Consider the following 21,371-nt stretch of genomic DNA (forward strand, 5'->3'; position numbering starts at 1 on the left):
TCAAATGCAAGACACTTTGCAAAAGTAGAATCCATGGGATTTGATGGTCAAGAATAACTACGAGCGACCAAGAGATGGGGATGCCATTGAAAGGGAAGAACACAGGGAGGACTGGTTCTGATGGGACTGACAGATGTGGTTTCACACAGTTGATGCTTTAGTACTGATAAGACATCATGTTCCAGACACTTAGCAGGCACTTAGAAATAAAGAACTGGACCTCTGGACAAAAGTCAAGGATAGAGTCAAATTTGTGAACTATTCAAGTTTTGGCAGTGGATGAGACGGTTAAGGGTGAGCAGGAAAGAGAGAACTATGAATATGGTACTGGACCTCTGGACAAAAGTCAAGGATAGAGTCAAATTTGTGAACTATTCAAGTTTTGGCAATGGATGAGACGGTTAAGGGTGAGCAGGAAAGAGAGAACTATGAATATGGGGATTAAAGGACGAAAAAACAGTGAGGGGAAGAGGGAGAGAGTTGGAGTCCGGGTGGAGGGGGGCGACCTATCACAGCAGAGACCATGAGGAACAAAGTGGGACGAGCAAGGAGAAGCAGGAGAGCACGTGCCAGGAGAGCCTGGGGAAGCGCACCTGCCGCTGGGCGCTCAGGAGACGAGATCACGGGAGGGGAAGTGGCGGGAAGAGAAGTGTTCCAGTGTGGGTGAACAGGGACGGAGGGAGCAGAGGCAGGGGGCCAGTCCTGGGACTTCATCGTAAGAGGAAGGAGCCAGGTGGAAGGGGCTGTACAGCTGGGGACGGCAGCCAGGTGAGGCAGCCGAGGAGCTGACGGGTTGGGGAACACAAAGGGAAGATTTGGCTGTAAAAGATAGAGGTTTCCTCCTTCCTGGGAGGACCAGGTGGCCAAGGATGTGAAGGAGGGAATAGAGAAGTTGAGGCAGATCTTATGAGACAGCCCCTATCCTCTTAAGAGAGTGGGAACCGAGACTGTCTTCTGGAAGGAGGGTTTGGGGTGCAGTTGGTGGCCTAAGAGGATATTATTGGAAAAGTGGCTTCAGAGGATGCAACAGGATAAGCAAGTTATGAGAAAAAGGACTGTTAGGCAGCCCTGAAGACTGCTGGGGCTAGAAAACATGTTTATGGTTTTATGACCTTTTAGGGAAGTGCACGGATGCCTTAGAAGGGAACCGTGCAGGATGAGGCCCATGCAGGTGAGGGTTTGGCCAAGAGGTAAAGGAGCAGAGGCTGTCGGCACCCCATGAGAACAGCTCATCACCATGTGGTGTCTGGCTGGCTGGGGAAGCGGGTGAACCAGGGAGCAGCTGAGGAACTGGGAACCACAGGGCTGAGGACAACTCCCCGTGCAAGCTGAGGGTGCAGGCTTTGATCACGGAGGAAATCTCTGCAATAGAGCAGTTCTCAGTGAAGACTGTGAGAGAGAGAACAGCGGCCCCTGACATCCCTGAGCTGGCCAGGCACTCACAGCTGGGCCCTGGCATTCTCCTGTTGGGCATGAATGATTTCACAGAACATCGACACCAGACAAGGCCACTGTGTGACCACAATGGGACAAGACAAAAACATGGCCACTCAGTAATCACATCTGAATACAGACAAAGCATGAACATTGTCCAGCCCACAAAATAGCAAAAACCCCAGATAATATGAGTGACTGCTGTATCTCTCTGCTTTGCCCCAGGCTGCCCTCCCTGCAGATAAGATTTATTAAGATGTGCAGTCACAGAGTTACTGCCTTTCCTGACAGTATCTAATCCAGTGCAAAGCCCTGCTTCCTTGAGCCCTCTCCAAAATCACCTAACACAAACCCAAGTCATGTAAGTCCCTTCCTCTAACACCCTCTTCCCGAGCTGCCCCATGGGTCTGCATGCTGCAGGGTCTCCCAACTTGTTCCCCTGCAGTGTGTTCCTGGTGGTCTTTGGTTGGCGCAACAATGACATGGGAGGTAAATGCAGGTTTGGGGCGTGTTCCCAGTAGGCATTGTGCTCACTCGTGCCCACATTGCTCAGCCCTGGTTTGCACACCTTTAGTGAGAAGCCCCTCGCCCCAACACACACTTGAGCCCTCAAATCTGCAGAAGCCAGTTCATGACCTTACTCTCTTGAAGGAATGGTGAGAGGAACAAGGAACTCCAACAAGCAGCGAGATGGATTCTCCATAGCTTTGCCTATGGGGATAGAGTTTGGGATAAGCGGGAAGGTGGGTAAGAGGAAGCATAAAAATAAGTAGGGGTCCTCAGCTGAAAGTAGGGGAGAATGGGTGATAAGAGGGAAAGCGGTTTGCTCACAGAATCCCAGGACCTTCTCAGCAGATCTCATCAGGAGTAGGAAAACACAGGAGGGCTTCTAAGTTTTCCCTCTTTCTTATCTTTGTTCCATTCTTTGGGTGAGTGGCTCTGATTTATTTTCTTTGGCTACACTGCTATCCTGTCTGTAAATTCTGAATGCATTATAGAACCAGTACCTTCGACTGACTTTAGATGAACTTCCATGATCATGATCTGCTTTTGTACTTCTAAATCAAACTTGTAATTTTTTCTTTCATTTATTCACATGAAAGATGGTCTTATTTTTAGAATAAAAATACCTAAAGAGTCATAAAAATATTGTATTTTTAAAAGGTAAGGTACATCCAGGCCAGCAACAGAGCCAGCCAATGCCTGGGATCCTGAGATGGGGCCAGGGCCAGCCCCGCCCCAGCCCGCAACCAGAGCCTAGAACGTACTTATTAACCTCATGTATTTCTTTGGCTTGTATGACTTATCTGCTCGTGTCCTTCACCAAATTTCTGCTTAGATTTTTCTAATTCATTTTTAAGAGTTCTTTTTGCAATAAGGATGTTAATCTTTGTGTGTTTAAAAAAAAAAAAAAGTAGAGAGTACAATAACGGTTACCAGAGGCTGGGGAGTGGGGGAAAGATGAGGGGTGAACTAATGGGGACAAAACTACGCCATCTACCCCAAGTGAATCATTGTGCAGGATAGGCATTTACTGAAACAACACACTGAACCTCACAAAAATAAATATAAATAAAACTGAATTTAAAAAAATGGTAAGGTGAAGAGTTGATGCTCACGGTTTAGCAGGTTCTAACTTGCACTGTCCCAACATATGTTTCTGACTGAATTTATGTTTTCACATATCACCAGCACTATTAAGAAAAAGTAACTTCTCAGGCCTGTTAGAACTGCCACAACTACTTTCCTTGATAATGAAAAAAATTCTTCTCCCAAGCATTCCCATAAAGCAGCCACTGTCATTCTCTAGGGCTGCTGCTCTGTTAGCCCTGCTTTATGTCTCTGCTGCTCTGTGAGCACATACTTTTATGAGGTCCTTAACTAGGGGTTCATGGATGGGCTTTAGGGACTCAGAACCCTATGAAAGGTATATAGGATTTTTATGTGTAAGCTCACTTTTCTAGGCAGACTCCAGCATTCTCTGTGTCAATGAAGTCTATGAACCCTAAAAGTTACAAACCATTCTATATGGGGGAACTCATATTTATTGCATCATCTAAGGAGCCTTCTTTGACAAGTCTCCTGCCAATAACCCCCTTTACTCAGATGGGATGCCCAGGAAACCCTGTGATGACTGCCATCCCCTGATTAGAGGACTTCTAGTTATCTGCTCTCTCTTTTCTTCACTGAATGATGACATCTTGAGGGTATGGACTGTGCCTTCCATTTCTCTTAACACATAGCTCAGGGCCTGGCACCTGACATTCACTTAATAAAGGTTTACTGAACACGCAAATTAATAAGCAAGCAAGATAGGAAGTGAGTGGTGAATTATCTCTAAATGGCAGGGTTCCATCTCACTTGGATCAGAGGTCACCCTAACTTTGAGGCTTTCTTTACCTTCTTCACTTGGTCACTTTTCTGTAACACCGTTTATCATGTGATGTAACTGCGTTTTGAACCTGAGTGTTATAGTTATTTATTCCATCTGTTGGAGTTCTACCAAACTAAGCTCCCAGGCAACTAGCATGTAAGAAGCCAGGTAACGAACACAGTACTAGGATGGCATTCACTGAAGGGTGTTGTCCCTCAGTCTGTGACATAAACAAAAAAAAAGGGGTGGGTATGAACCAGTCAAACTGCAGGCTAAACTGTGAACTGGGCAAAATGTGTCTTTTGTGCCTCTAATCTCCCCTTCCTGCTCCATTCTGTCTCAACCAGGATTCTTAACTCTCCTCATGTGATCCACTGCTCCAAAATCAAACCTGTCTGAAACAGGCAGCACCAGGGATCTTTCGGATGGAAAATGTTAAGAATCACCTAGTTGATGCCATAGCATTCAAAAAGTCATACAAGTAGCACAAATTCTGTTTGCCCTTAAATTTATAAACAAAGTAACTGAGGATGCTAACTTATACGAAGGCATTTATAGCCAACAGCCTGTTTTGCCTCCTTTCGTCTCATAACCATCTTGTCCTAACTCTTACTCATCCCACAAAGTTCATGTCAAGAATCACCTCCTCCAGGAAGCCCCCCCTGGTTCTCACTCTGATTTGGTTGGTGCTTCTCTGTGACCTCACAGCACCGCATGCATCCTTCTGACTTGGTACTCTGAGGAACACTTACTGACACACTTTTCTCTCTACCCCTGAGCTATAATCTCATCTGTGGGCAAGCACTCTATCTTCTTCCACTTTGAATTCCCAAAAATTAGCTAGGTCTTGACACTTCATAGATACTCAATATTTACAGGGGGAAGCAGTTATGACCAGACAGATAAACCTTTAACAACAACCAGCATTTACTGAGGGGTTACCATATAGTAGGCAAAGCCAGGAGTTGAATATCCATTACCTTATCTAATCATTGCAATGATCCTATCAGGTAAATACTGTGAAAATCCCCATTTTACAGGTAGAGACTGAAGCACAGAAAGATAAATTAACTTGACCAAGGAAGATCACAGAGCACGGGTATGGTGAGGCTGAGCCCACACCCAGACAGGCTTAAAACCAGAGCCCTTAACCCAAACCACAGATGTCTCCTAAAATGATCAGTGCTCCATACCTATACTACCAGTTACAACTACCAAAGAGGATTTGATTTACCCTTGTGCTGATAGCCAAAGCAGTCCAATCTGTTGATGGGTCAGGCAACAAGTATCTAGGTCATGGTGAGGCCCAAAACTTCTAGGATAACCAGCTTTTAGTACCAGCTGGCCTGTCTGGTTTGGGAAAGCCATCCAAGGGATTGGATTCCAAGGGAAGAAGATGGTTGACAAGGGCTGAATGTGGTGTTGGGACCATGGCTCAACCAGCTCCGATCAGGCAGAACTCAAGACCCAGCAAGGGGAAAATGATGCGCTGAAGGAACTGAGGCAGGGTCAAGGCAGCAACAGAGTTAAACACAGCAGGGATTAGATGTAGAGGAAAACTGAGTGTCTGCGGGTACCTATGCCCATAAAACTTGGGGCCACAGAGACGTGCAGGTTAGGGTAAAGGTGGGACTCAAGAACCAGGCAGACCCTGAATTGAACACCTTAAGATGGTTAATTTTCTGTTATGTGAATTTTACCTCAAAAAGAAAAAAAGAACTGGGCAGAGATAAGCTGTGACATATGGGTTTGCTGACTGGGGTACACAGTAGTCTGCACCAAGGAGCCCCAAGGGGGTCTGACAAACACGTCCTAGGAAGTGCAGTTCAGGTAGCTGGAATGTGTAAGAAAGAAGAGCTCAGGAGCATGAATGGCAGTAGGTTTGAACCTTCCACTCTCTGAGCCTTGTAGGAGACGGAGCCCTGGAATCACTGACAATGTTCTAGAAAGATGACATTCCACGAGTGGGTGGCAAGATAAAGGAGGCCTACTGTGGCTCAGTTTAAGGCAGCAGTAACAACACAGGTGGAGGAAGCCATTTCTCAAGCAGCTGCACAGTCTGTCAACACCACAGAGCAAGTGGAGATGATTCCTGACTGAGAGCGGGGGCCAGGCCCCGTATCCTTTCCGACACTAAGATGCTACAAAATTCCTGTCTTGATTCCACTTTTCTCACAGAAGCCCAAAGTGCTGGCTCTCCTAAATAGGAAGAAGATACATGATTTAGCAGTTAGGTATCTGTTCCCATCTTGTACTATGGAAATTCACACACAGATTAGCAAACCAAACCACCAGTGCCCGCATCTATTCTTGTACTGTAAATATGGGTACAGCAGAACTGAAATACTTATCTGAAAAAAAATTTCCTGTGGCCAAAAAGAATTTTGTCTGAGAAGAACCTTCACAGAATTTGCTGACAGTGTGTCTCATGGTTCTTTTTTCTCATGGGAAAAAAGTAAACAAGTAAGGTCAAAAGAATATTGCTGGCAAGACAGAACTGATAAAGAGAAAATTTAGGTAAGCAGATTTATGTCAAGGTGAGCCTTTTAGACTGACCAGACTGCAAAGGTGCTGGCCTACAAATCCATCTTTGTACAGGCTACTCTGGCAGGAGAGTATTCAAATAGTGATAATTTGTACTCTATATTTTTTTTATCCCCCACCTATTAAGGTTAATAACTCAAATTAAAGGCTAAATGGGACTAATAGGATTCATTATCCCCAAATTTACAAAATCTTGGTAAAGTCTGACTTTCACAGGTATAAAAGCAAACTCAAATTTATTATAGAACTTGAACAAACTCCCACAGAAAACCAGTAAACATGAACAGATAGAAAGCTTCTTCATGACTGCTAGAGAAGAACTGTATTTATTAAATCTTATTGCCTCAAAGAATTATTATCATATAAAGCAAACTCAAATTTATTATAGAACTTGAACAAACTCCCACAGAAAACCAGTAAACATGACCAGATAGAAAGCTTCTTTATGACTGCTAGAGAAGAACTGTATTTATTAAATCTTATTGCCTCAAAGAATTATTATCATATAGAACAAGTTGTCTCAGATGGCTAAAACTAGAGCAAGCCTAGGAATTTGACCCTGGGGCCAACTTCAGCTAGTAGACTTATTGCACAACAGAAGAGATGGGGACAGACTGTAATATCTTGAAATATACAGTCAATGTCTTTTCATCACAAGTATATTTCAATATGCTGTATTAGCTTGATGGATCACTCTGGAAACTGGCAGAAAAGGGAGGCACACTCAGGTAGGGTTTTGAAAGTGTTTAATGAAGAGAGTGTTTATAGAAGTATGGGTAGGGTTGAGGAATCTAGGCAAAAATGGTGAGATAACTACTCTGGAAACTGGCAGAAAAGGGAGGCACACTCAGGTAGGGTTTTGAAAGTGTTTAATGAAGGGAGTGTTTATAGAAGTATGGGTAGGGTTGAGGAATCTAGGCAAAAATGGTGAGATAACTATGGACTAGCTAAGAGGGAGATCTTAACTACCCCTGGGCTAGAAGGGCCAAGGGAAGGTAAGAGAGAGTACTGGATCCTTTGGGAACTGGAGCCATAAATGAGAGGCTACCAAGGAGTTGCTGCAGTCACTGCCAGAACAGCAGGAGGAAGCTGGACAGAGGTGGGAAGAAATACCCTGAGACCTCTCTCTCCTTCTGCCCTCTGATCTCCTGCTGATGCCTCCCACTGGCCAAGTCCCATTCAGAGCTTGAGGGCAAGAGAGCACAGGTGACACAGTCCACAGGGGTCAGGTCTCACTGCCCACAAGCACAGGGCAGAGGCGAGAATGCAGGAGGGGATGCAAGTGAAAACCCAGTGCACTTCACATTCCTTAGTTTCCAGAGAAGCTAGTGTCAACTCACCATTGATTCAGACTACACCACGTGGGTCATGCAGTCCATCTCCTGCTGTCAGGAAAACAACTCAAAAATCTAACTGTTCTGCAGTGAGGTATGCTAGCATTTCCTACTCAACCTAAGACAATAAAGCGTGGAGAAATTGGAATAACACTCTTCCTTATCTAGCACCTACATCAGTGTACCATAATTCAGCTCCTCCAGCTTGCTTCACACAACTTACTTCCCATGTGACCTTTGAGAGTAGTTTTCAATCACACAGGAGTTATTGTTTTCACCACAAAAGCTTAAATTTTATTAAATCTTTCCCAGCAAGTCCTCCAGTCTCACAATAAAAGTTCTTGGTTGATAACCGCATTTGGAAGTGAAGGGGAGAAGAGAGAGAATTGACAGGACCAGTTCCACTCTGACGTCAGCTGCTTCAGCACAGACAGGGGCTTGGTCTGTTTAGTTCTGTTTCCCCATCCCATCATCCAGGACAGTGGCTATTAAATGAGTGAATGGCCTGGTGCACGATGGACAAGTGGACAGATACTATAAATCGACATGGCCCAAGATCAAGGACAGAGAGGTTGGTAAAGACAGGGAGGCAGAGGTTCAGCCATAGAGGAACTAAGTCCAGAGAGTAGGCTAGGGTAGAAACAGGAAATTCTAGCTAGAAGCCCGCAGAACAAATGGTCAAGACCCAGACCACCTGTGGATAGGCACCAACACTCCACGGTCAGATTGAGACAGAGTCTGAGTAATGGGCAAACTTCTCCTGCAGCAGAAATAGAGCTTGATTCTGACTGTGGGTCTTTGAGCCACTTCTCACGCAGTGAGAGCCCTGTCTTCAAATAAAGGCTTAGGTTCATTGCTGCACCAGAGGCCTCAAACTGTGCTGCGAGAACAGGGGTCACAGGGTTTGCCTTATCTAGAGCGAAATCCTGGCAACTATCTAACAGCTGTGTTGCTGGGGGAAAACAAATACTCCCCAAACCCCAAAGCAGCACCTGAAATATTAGGCTATTATACCCATCAGGGGATTCTTAGGCACTAAAAGAGATAATGTATGCAAAAGGCCTACCATAGTCCCACCCCAATTACCTTTCAATCACAATGACTAAATAAATCTAATTTAACAACACACATGCCTTAACAGACTCCCTTCCACTAAACCCCATACCAGGAGTATGGCTCATTTCTCTCTATTTCATGGGTAATAACCAATTCTTAATAGTATAAAAATTAAACTCAGATGATGACAGCCCTTCATAGAACTTATGGCCCAAATCAAATTACACTGATATCCACCAAAGCAAGGACAGACCTTCCTGGGTTCAAATCCTAGACTTGCCACATCTAGCTGGGTGGTCTTAACCAAGCTGTTCAATCTCTCCAAGCATCAATTTTCTTGCCTGTGACATGGGATAATCCTACTTTATAGACTCAGCTGAGAGCTGGACACAGAGAAAGTCCTTAATAAATGGATACAAAAAAACATACAAACTATCTTATAACTACACACTTTCTAAACATATGAAAACCAAAAGGTTACAAAATTGGATTTGTATCAGGGCCTTGCTAAATTTTGTTAATGTACATGTATACATAAATATCATCCAAATTTAAAGAAACACAAATAACATCATCAAATTTTTTCAGTTGCAATGAGAACCGCACCCTACAGTGCATGTGGAGAGGCAGAGGGCATCCCAGGAGGTAATTACAGAGTTAGCTGAACCTGGAGGAATGAAAGTTCAAAGCCCTGGTGGAGAGGAGGACTGGGATGGTGAAACAGATCCTGTTCACGGGAGTGCAGGGTTTTTTCTCTCTGCACTTTCTCCACCCCTCACCCCTAGGCCTCACTCACCAAGAAGCATATACCCCTAGAGATCAAAACTAAAAGAAGGGAGACAAGGAAGTTCAGTTGTCTTTGATTCTTACTTTAATGGGGAAAAAAAAAATTCAAGAGTTATTTCATGCCTTTGGAGCTTTGTCTCTGGGTGGGGTTACTGATTATCTGCAAGGGAGAAGCTAGCGTCCTTCAGCGCCAGCATGACTGGAGCATAAACAGGATAAAACACAAGCAGCAACACCAGGCATGAAGTCAGCCATAGTCACTGGAGGTGAGGCAGCCAGAGCTGCTGCTCCTCTGTTCCAGATGTGGTGGTTATTTGGTTCTGGGAGATTCATGAGCGACATCCACTCATCCTGGTTAGCAGGCCCAAGGGAATACACGAAGGGTGGCCAAGCAGGGAAATCTCAGGGCTTTCTGAGCCACTGCCCACCTGCGTGCTGTGGACTAGGGCTCGCCAGCATCACTTGGCTTCCCTGGAATCAAGCAGCCTGGGTCAAAGGGCAACTGAGGGCACTGCCTGTGCACACACAACTGGATGGAGGCCTATTCGAAGGTAATTTGGAAGAAATTAAAATGCCTTCAAAAATCTAAATTAGATCCTTCAGCTTTTCGTAACATGCAGGAGAAGAAAAGGGGAAAAGTTTGCCAAAGACCAGGATCATTAGAGAAAAACTTTGTGTCTGTCAATACTTGGAACATGTGAGCTCTATCAACCCAGAACATCCATGCAGACTTGGCACAATATGTTTGCAACAGACTCTGTCACTCTGGGATTTGCAAAACTCAGATGACTTAGTGCTAGAAACAGCACTTATTTCCACCTCTCATTATTGCTGTATCTTGATGGCCCTCAAAATATAATACATATATTAACTAAAATTAAAAGAGCAAATAAATAAATCTGATATCTTCCTAGGTTTTATAGAAACGACAAATATACGCATTATACAGAAATAAATTCTAGTTTTCAAGATTTCTCAAATCTTTGTTTGTGTGTGTGTATAAGTGAGAGAGAGTGAGTGAGTGAGTGTGTGTGTGTGTGAGTGAGAGAGAGAGAGAGATGTGAAGTAAATTCTAGTTTTCAAGATTTCTCAAATCTTTGTTTGTGTGTGTGTATAAGTGAGAGAGAGAGAGTGAGTGAGTGAGTGTGTGTGTGTGTGAGTGAAAGAGAGAGAGAGAGATGTGAACTTATTCTAAAGGGAAAAAATCAATATTGACACTTGTTCACTAGCAGCCCAAAGATGGGACAAAAACCTATGCTAAATTATGACTAGGACAAAATTTCTACAACTTAGTTGTGGATATACTTGTTACTTGGGGTTTGAATAATTCATGGTAGCAGTTTTATACAAGTGTTTAAAATCTGAATAACAAGAGGATGGTATAAATTTTCAGAGCAGCACTCAATAGCTAGCCCTGACTGTTTCCTATGGTTTTGGCTTCTCCCCCACAAATTCCTCTGAAACTCAGTTGTGTTTGATAATGCCTCCTGATTAAGTGAAGACCTAATTCATAAACTGAAATTATTTGAAAAAGCTAGTTCTTAACTCTGAGCAGACCCAGAAGTATTCTTCAAATCTAAGAAGGAAGCAAAGAAAGTATGAAGTAATACACTTGAAAAATGGAAAGCCTTCAAACCAAAGAATGCCTTTGTGTATATGTAAATGTGTTTGCATGTGTGTGCACGAGAACGTGTGTGTGCACACACATGCATGTGTAACTTCAGAGAAGGAAAAGCAGTAATAAAAAGGTCAGCCTCAGTATTTATCCAAGTTATGGAGTGAAAAATTCCTAGTTACCATAGCAACTGCTAGATCACATGGACTGGGAGTGAGATACAAAGCATCTTAAGTAAACACTCATGTTTTTTCATGTTTTGTACATTCCTTGGTGTTTTGGAGAGGCACGCCTTTAGACTCTGCAGAAACCACCTCAGAAACTTCATTTCACTGTTGGAAACCAGATGGGGAGAAAGGTAAGACAATGTGTCACTCTTGGTGCATTGAACGGTTACAGAAAGTTGGCATTAAAACAGGTTAAGAGAATTTAAAATGCAATGAAACATTACTGTTATGATTATTACTGAACTTTACTGAAAATGATTTAAAAGGCAAGCAAGCAAACAATCAAACAAAAGACCAGGAGGTAAAAATAAGACAAAGATAAATTTGGTTGTATAGTAGACCTCTCCCCACATTTTTCTGAGGTGGTGGACAGGTGTGGAGGGAAAAGAAGGACGGACTGAAAAGAAATGGAAGGATTTAAGTGAAAATACAGATGAAAAAGAATATTAATGTGCACTTGGGGTGCCAAAGAAGGTCAAAATCCTCATATACAAACCTGCCCAGTCAAGATCCTTGCTCCATAAACTGTGGTTCACTAAAGTCTGAAAGTTTGTGTCTACTTTTTTCCAAGGATGAATTCTTCCAAAGACTTGTCTACAGTTACAAGTTGACTACTGGTGATGAACCTCCCTGCTTTTTCTGCTTGTCATTTTTGAGTTAATTTTCCATGGTAGAAAACTTTTAATTTAAAACTTTAAATCTCCAGTGAGCTGGAATCCTGGACTGGTACAACTCTGGATTTTTACAGGGTTGGTTTGAGTGCTGGAACTTGACAAACATTTCAAATTACCCACAGTTGCCTTCTCTACCAGATCCATTTCCACAAATGTTGACTGAAAGCCTAGTGCTAGATAATGGGGATAAAGTTCAAATAAAACATGGGAACTGTCCTCAAAGAGTAAATTCTTCATGTAAGAGATAGACATGTAAGAGATATAAATTTGCATTTTTAAAAACAGTGGTTTGGAGCTAGGCTGTGAGTAGCAGTTAGTTAAGAAACCTAGCCAGTATCAAAAACTAGGCCACATTCTTGGTAGTTCCAAGAGCTCAAGGCAAAAGATGTAGTTTTTAGTTTGTCAAGATTTGGGAATTCCAGAGCTCTGTCCTCCTCAGGACATTCTGAACTTAGAAAAACAATTCCAAATACTTAATGACTTGACTTGAAATATGGCTTTAATACCCTGATAACAGAGACACTTCTAGCTGCATATGCTTGTTCAACCATCTGTCCCATATCAACAGCATTTCACTGAGAGTAAATTTTTAGAAGTTCTATCTACGGGAGTATTTTTAGAACATAAAAGAACAGAATGATTTTTGGCATTGATAGGCATATTCAATCACAGTTTAAAAAAAAAAAAAAAAGAGCTACTCAAAGCTTCCTGAGTAATCAGTTGGTATCCATTATAAAATGGTGATATCTTCCCCCCAAAAGTTCAACACTCAAAAGAATGGATGTTGCTGAATTTGGCAGTTTGGGAGAATCTTCAAGTTAAGAAGGAAATTTTACAGCTAGAAAAAAACCTTTGATCTCTAATCACCTAATTTAACAGCTGAGAAAACTGAAACTCAGAGAGGTGACTAACCACATCCATACTCAACATGTTTAACTTGGGAAGAAGTTTGTTAACAAAATTTCAATTTTTCCAGAATTATTTTTTTGTTAGTAACAAAATAGTAAATGAACTGAAGAAAATTATGCATGTGATAGCTAATCAAGAAGTCTTACTTTTACATTACAAAAATAAATCATAGCTATATTAAAAACCTGAGTGAAAAGTACAAATCCAGAAGAAATAGAAAATAAATAAAACTGAGTATCTGGACACAGAATAGAGAAGGGCTTTCTAATTTTAAAGGCAATTTTTAAAACGAAAAATGAATTAACAGTTTTACTCATATGTGTATAAAAATAACTATGTAAGTAGGAAACAAACTGGGGAAAAACTATATGTAACGAATATAACAAAAATTGATATCCTTCATAGATAAAGAGCTTATCCAAATCAATGAGAAAAATCCCAATGGAAACTCATATGTGTATAAAAATAACTATGTAAGTAGGAAACAAACTGGGGAAAAACTATATGTAATGAATATAACAAAAATTGATATCCTTCATAGATAAAGAGCTTATCCAAATCAATGAGAAAAATCCCAATGGAAAATGAGCAAAGGGTGTAAATGGATTATTTACAGAAGTGGATGAATATGTTGCAAATATTCAACCTCACTTGAAAAGAATTTTAAGTTTGAACAAGATAATATCCCCAACTGACCAAAGGTACTTAGTTTCTCCTACTAAGAATCATAATACTCAATGAAGGTGAGGTTGAAGGCATTACAAGCACTTTTATGTATTAATATCCCCAACTGACCATAGGTACTTAGTTTCTCCTACTAAGAATCATAATACTCAATGAAGGTGAGGTTGAAGGCATTACAAGCACTTTTATGTATTGGTAATGTAAATAAAAATTGGCATGAGCTTTATAGAAAGTAGTTGAGCACAAACATAAAAGAGATTAACAGTTCATACTTGTAATGGTAATTACACTGCAAGGAATTGATTCTTAAGAATATAAACTTAGGTGATGATTTTTGTAGTGTTGTGCAAAATAGATCATTTAATAGCCAAATTTTGAAAACACATCTGCCCCCGAATGGAAGGGCGGCTAAGTAAGGTATGTTATAAAAACATAAGGAAAGCCTCAGGGTGCAAACCCTGTACTGGGATTAGCAGGGAAGTGAGGGGGAATAGTGGTTAGTTACTACTACGATTTTTTTCTTCCTTGTAGCTTTCTACTATTCATAAATTTTCTACGAAAGGTATGTATTACTTTTACAATTAGGACAATTTTAAATAACAAAAAATCTTTAGCAGAAACATGTTATAAATTTCAGCAAGTTGCCTGATACCTTGTTCTGGACTGTAAAACACCCATACACCTCTTCCAAATAAAGCTTGTTTTCAAAAGCAAATTCAGTCAAACAGGTCAAGGACTACATATAATATACTAATTTTAAAAATATATATATATACATATATATACACACACATATTGCAGCTAGAAAATGGGGAGGAAGGGAACAGTAAACTCCAACAGTATGTAACATTTTTAGATCTGAGACTTGTGGTCTTTGCCATATTATGATTTGTGTCCTAACCTGGTCATACCCCAGGAAGTAAAAAAGAAGTTTAACTTAGCAAATGCCTCAGAGAAATGTGAGGAAACAATTTTCCAGAAACAAAAACCTTATTCAAAGCACACTCTTTTCGCCCTTCTGGAAGCCCTTTCTGCACTCTCTCCCGTCTGTCTGTTACCCTTGCTCTTTACTCGACTGTTTGTTTTCTCATCCTTCTCCCTCACTATATGGTGGTGCTTTTGGGGCTCAAATCACATCTCGCTCATTTCTGTCTCTGTTCTATTTCATGTGATGTCTGGCTTGTAGGTGTTCAACAAATGCTTTTCGCAATAAATGAAGGCAAGAATAAATTAATATTAGCCAGGTCTACGAAAAAAAAAATTGATCTATGAACGAACAAAGGAGGTACAGATATTAAAAATTATTTAGGCCCTCAACAAAGCCAACTTTTATGTGCTGTAGCTGAATGACCATCACCAGTGGCAGCAAGCTCAACAGCTGTTTAGCTGTCTCCCGACTTCCCGTGGTAGTATTCTTTCCAATCACCTCTAGGAGCTCAAGCATGAGAATCTGAGGTCAGTGCTAACATGAAGCTGTCTGACCTGATCATAAGGGGTGCTGGCCTCTGTCTGAAGACCTCAGTGCATGCAATAGGAAAGTGACTGGATGCCCCAGGGTCTGTGGCTCAGCACCGGGTCTGTGGCTGGGTCTCCACAGGCCTGTGCTACCCAACTCTTCTTTTCTCCATAGGGTCCCGCAGGCTGAGACGTACGCAGCTGGCCATCTTCTATCACTCAGAAGAAGACACCACTCATTCCTGGCTTCTCTAATCTGGACTGAAGTAAACTCAAAACGTTAGTGTTAATGCGACCAATAAGACACTCTTTCACTACATTCTTTCTCAAAGGTTCTAGACTAGCCAGATGTGGGACATAACAGAAGTTAGAGCTAAGAAGCAAAAATGGCAAGCCATGGGGGCGGGGGTTGGCACTAGGGAGGAAGCAACGGCAGATGCGAAATGTACCCAGAGCCACTGTGATCTTTATTAACAAGGATTTTTCCAGGGTGCAATGAATTTTCTCAGGTCTGTACAGATCTCCTCCATATGCCAAGATTATGAGTAATACTAAAGAAAAAGAATTTTAAATTTACTGACTTGGGACGGAAACGGGATCTACTTAAAACTGAGATAAAGGTCAGATGTGACTGCCAAATTATAATGGAAATGGCATTTAATAGTTTAACAAGTCATGAAAGGTTTCTGTGCACAAGCGTTTGGCATTTCAGTACATTCCTTAAAGACAATCGGAATAAAACTGGCTCTCTGTTTTGTTCCAATAGTTCTTCTCTTGGACTTTAAGGGTTAGTTGGAATTCTGCCTCATCTAGGCTTAGAATCTTCCCTTCCCCACCTTCTTGGTTTATCCCTTAATCTCAAACCTGTAGGTATAAATCAATACCAACCCAGGCCACATGCGCTTCTGTCTCTGCCATTTTACATCCTGCAGTTTTACTCGTTTATATCTTTTAAAATTCCAGTCATATATATCACTGGGGGTACAGTGTCATCTCCATGGCTTCAATTACCCTTTCCCCATGTTTTTAGAGATATATCTGAGTGTTGTTTTAATACTGAGATAATTTTTACGTATGTGCTTCCTGATGGGTGTTTAATGAAAAGCACTGAATAATCCCATTTATTTTTTGCTGACAAAGCTGTTGGTGTCTGCTTTCCTGAGTTGCTAATTTTCTGATGGGGTAACTGCTAATAAGTAGGGGAGAAGCAGTTCAAAAGAAGCATTTTATGGAGGAAGGGTCAATTCAATCAGGCTGGCCTCACTCTAAGGTCCCACAAAATACAACTTCAGGAAACCAAAGAGAAAAAAAAAAGCACAAAGACTAAATTATAACATCCTCTGAAAAACCAGTAAGGTATCCACTTTACTGGAAGAATATTATCAATGAAATATTTTAACATTTTCTTGTGATTAATGAACTTCCAATGGAACTAATTGGTCATATAGTATTTATTGCCCATTTTAAAGAAAACCGTCTATAATCCTATTCAGCAGATGCCAGTCTTTGAAAAAAATTTTTTCTTACCCAAACCATCAAGATACATATCTGAAGTTCTTTCCAATGCCTGAGACACTCAGAGGAAACTGCAGGCTACTCAGATTGACTGTGAAAAATTATGTATCATCAAAATCTCCCAACTTGTAATAACAATAAGTTCCCCAAGTAGGGAGAAGGTGATAGCATTCATCAACCATAAAATCTGTTGCGGGATTTTATTATGCATTGCATCATTTGGGGATCATTAGAATTCTTTATTCACAATGGTATCAACATAAAGCATGTTCTACCTCTGTACATCTTAGCCAGGACAAGATCAGGAAAGGTTTAAACAATCATCTGTATTGTCTGAGAAATATTATTATTGCTGTTGTTTGAGAAATATTACTGAGAAAGTACCACTTTCTCCCCTCTTTGATGGCCCAGGGCCAAAATTTTACCTTGATGCATTCCACCTCCACCCCCACCTCTGAGGTCACAAAGATATGCTCCTATGACACATTAAGCTTTCCCAAGCCGCTTCCTGACATCTTAATTGTCTTATTATCACCATTATTCTCTCCCACTATGTGTTTCTTGGATCTTGAAGGGTCTCTAATCCTTTACTCTGACTCACTTTGCCTCAATCATGCCCAGCCATTCCTGGAACCTGAACAAAGAGGACATGTACAAGCGATTTTTAAAATTGCTGAGCCTTCTTCCTTTAATTATGTACAAATGTACAATATATGAACATACATGTTATATCTTATTTCTCCATTTTTGTAATATGGGAAGGAAATATTAGAAAAAAGAAAAAAAATACAAAAAACCTATTCCAGCTAAACCTAAGTGCTACAGTTTTGAGTTCCACAAACTAAAACACTAATCCTTTTTATTTCAATAATGAAGACAATTTTTTAAAAAATTAAAGACATTTTTATGTAATGGCAAATAAGAACATGGTCATGTTTGAAAGATAATATGGATATTTAACATGATATATTAGAAAAATACGTACTGTACACTTGCCCACAGTCTGTTATGTTTTGATATTTTCAGCAATCTTCTATTTTTTGATATCTTAAAACAACATTTAGGGCTGCTGGATGCCAGATGGAATTCTTCCTTCCCACCCACTTTCCATTGCAAAAGGAAAAAAAGTTCTTTGCATCTTACATTGAAATCTTTATAAATTCCTTTTCCTAATCTTTATCAACTGAAGTATCTGAGTCACTCAGAAATCACCAAACTTTGGCTGAAGCAGTAGGAGGCAAATAGCATGTAGCAGAGTAAGAGACACTTGACGTGAACATATCTGCCTGCACGGTGTCTATTCACAAAAGGTATTCACATGATATGCATGCTCAAAACTCATTTCTACAAAACCAGGACTGAATCCAAGTCAAATTTTTAAAGAAAAATGATGATGCGGTAATGTATTTTAGGGTAAAGCTAGTAGATCAGAATTGAGATATAATGGGCATTCTGTCTTCACTGGAAGTGAAGTCCTGGATCTGAGCTCCTCACAGCAAATCCTTAAGGTGTATGTTGGTTACTGCTTCAGGTGAAACCAACAAAGACAACTGTTGAGGACAGAGAGAAAGCTTTGAAGGAATGAGTGTGACCCATTCTTCTCCTTCAAACCCACTGCCCACACTGCAGCAGAGGAATCACTGTAACATGTGAATCGAATAAATCTTTCTCCCTCTTGCTTAACCCCTTCACACGAGCTTGATGTTGCTCTTAGCACCCCGAGTCTGGCTAAGCCTGCAAGGCCCCTGTGTCTCCCTGTCCATGCTTCCATGCTGGCCATGACGTTCTGCTTCTCGAGTTGCCCGGTCCTCTCTGCCCCAGACCCCTTGTCATTCCTGCCTGGAATGCCTGCCACTCCTCATTTCTTGTAACTCTCCTGTCCTTTCAGATTCTGTCTCCTCCTCATCACCAGCACAGCACTTACCACACAGGTGACTATAAATTCAGCCTCTGGATTCCTTGCAGAGCATTAGATCCACAAAACAGGGATATATCAGGGCAGTCCCTGGGAATCAAGGCATATCCTAAGTTGATACCTATGTCTCCTTATTCCTTGATATCTCTCCCTTTCATTTCTTCAAGCCTTGGTAGTGCACAGTTATCATAAAGGACTGTCCATCTGTCTGTACATGTTTTTCCTAACTTTTTGTCTGAAAGCACCCATTATAAACCCAATTAAAATCAAAACACCAAAGGATATGATCAGTGCTATCTGATGACACCACCATCTATTAATGCAGATCAAGCCTTGATGGGGGGAGAGAAGAAAAAAAGTAAGGTCACCCAGGGTCTGGGATGAGATATACCACTGAGGACGGGTGAAAGCCAAAGAAAACCGATCTCTTTCAACACCTCACTTTAATGATTTCTCATACGTATTGTAGATGATATGGCTGTTTTAATTTTACAAGAATGAGAACCTAATAAACTAGAAGCAGCATCTGTAGAGCTGGAAATAAAAAGATCCTTTGATAATATGGGTTTGATAAATCAAACTCACTGAGTCAGTATCAATTTTCTTCTTAACTGGGCCTTTTAAAATAAACTTGAACATTTCAAGAAAAAAAAATAAATAGCATAATGACAAATCCCTCTCTCTCTAAAAACGCTCAAACTAATTTTTTTTTTAAAGGCAGGACTTGCAATGGGCTTCTTGCAAGAACCTAAAAATACAGCTAATGAGCAGATGGCTCCAGCAGACAGCATGGGCATATCACTGACTTTCACTGGCAATCTAGCTGCCACTTTTCTAAAGGAAAAAACTGGAATTTAAAGAGCACACAGAGTGAACCAAACTTGTAAACCTTGCTCTTGAGTAAATGAGAAGATCATGGATCACTGCAGTTGTGAAACGTGTTTACTAGATTTCTTTCCTTCTCTCTAAATGCCTGTGAAATTATTTAGACACTTCATTAAATGCAGTCTTGAATAGTTACTTGTTGTCCATGTATAAATTCTTTCCCCAGCTAGATTGTAAACTTCTTGGAGGCAGGAACTATCTTCTACTTTTGTGTTACTCTGTGGCCATATTAATCCCAATCAAAAGTGGATTAAAACAACTCACTCAAGGAAGCCTATTTGCTACGAAAAGATATTTTAATACAAACCCAACACAAAGTCAGGATTTTGTTATTTTAAAAAAAAAAAAAAACGTGGTTTCAATGTGGTGATGTCTCAGTTTATAGGTGGGCAACTTAATGTACTATGAATTACCTATTACATCTGAATTCTGGCTTTCGATACTAAGCGATAATGTCATGAAATTCTATTTATCTTTAAGTAGTTTCTTGTTAAACCTCAAATAATGCCTAGACTGCTTGAAATTTTACTTGCCTTAGATGTACAAGGGTACTTCAAAAAATTCATGTAAAGATTCACATTATCTTTCAAATTCTATTTTTTAATAAACTTTTTGAAAACAGAATGATAAAACCACTTTTCCTTTTACTGTTTCATATAAAGCAAAAAGAGGATTTTTCACCTTACATTTAACTGCCTTTAAAAAAACAACCACCAAGTAACAGACCAAATAAAAGCTGGGAAAAGGTGGAGACCAACTTTTAAAATGTAAAATTAAGAGTGACAGCAGCCGGAATATGCCAAACCACTTCTCTCCTAGTAATCCTTAAACAAGGAACCCTTTGACGTAGGCAGAATTCCAGGATGAGGCTGCAGGAAACAGGGAAAAGGAAATTCCGGTTGAGGCTGAGTGATAGGGACCCTACCCTAGCAGCAGCCTATGCCAAGATTCAATTTCAGAACGTGCAAAATCCCCTTCCCGCCCATATTTCATGAGTGAGTTAGTAAAGGGGAAGGAAGTAGGGTGGGTCCCCAGACTTAACAAAAGAGCTGAAGAAAATGGGGTGGGGAGAGGGAGGGATAAAGACAGGGTCCCTAGGGAAAGTACTGCTGAACACGGTTTTCACATACATTTCGTAGATCTTCATTTCTAGAACTGGAAATTGGGCAGTCAGTTTAGGAGCTACTGCTGGAATTTCTAATCTACACTTTAATATGCTAAAAAGTATAAGGTATATTTCAGGAAAAATATAGTTTCAGTTTCCTAATAAATAGTGCAGTTGTATTCCAGAAAATAGGATGCATATCTAGACATACACTTCAATGCAGCTATTTTACTGATATTAAAATATGAACCATTTATCTGCTTTTCAAATCAAAGTTGGGACTCTAACTAAGCAAGCAGCCTCTCTTTCCTCCCACAGCCACCACCACCATCTCTTCCTACATAATCCTTCTCTCTTTCCTCCAGGGCTGCTCTTCTGGTCTGTTCTCTCTTTCTCGGGACCATCATGATTCTTGTCATCTCTGATTCCTGGCTCCCATCAGTGCTCACCCCCTGTGGTGATGGCTGAGGAAGAGATGCTCCAGAGAAAATTGGACTTGAGTTCACTCTGGCCCGCTCTGCTTCGTCACTCAGCAGCCTCTGCTTTCTAATCTAGCACACTAAAATAATATCATTTACCTCACAAGAGCCAGCCTCATCCTCCTTTTTTACGAAAACTAATAAAACCAAATACTCAATGGCTCCTTATTAGTTCTAGAACAAACTGAAACTTCTCAGCCCTCAAAATCCTCTACGGTCTGGTCCTAGTCTCATTTCTCACTAAATCTTCTTTCTCCTGCCTCTTCTTCCACCTCCAGGTCAAGTAATCTGGTCACACAATAGTTTCAGATTTCCAAAAAAAATCTTGTATTTTGACATCTCTGTGCATTTTTTTTTTCCTTTTTGTCTTTTTTCGTGAC

General features: G+C 40.8%; 1 protein-coding gene across 1 annotated transcript in view; it reads right to left on the reverse strand.

The window, feature by feature from the left end:
- The window catches only part of RAPGEF5 (Rap guanine nucleotide exchange factor (GEF) 5), a 127,249-nt gene that overhangs the window by 85,953 nt on the left and 19,925 nt on the right, over positions 1–21,371 (reverse strand). The window lies entirely within an intron of this gene.

The sequence above is a fragment of the Galeopterus variegatus genome, unplaced genomic scaffold, assembly GCF_000696425.1.
Source record: "Galeopterus variegatus unplaced genomic scaffold, G_variegatus-3.0.2 Scaffold5107, whole genome shotgun sequence".
Taxonomy (NCBI): Eukaryota; Metazoa; Chordata; class Mammalia; order Dermoptera; family Cynocephalidae; genus Galeopterus; species Galeopterus variegatus.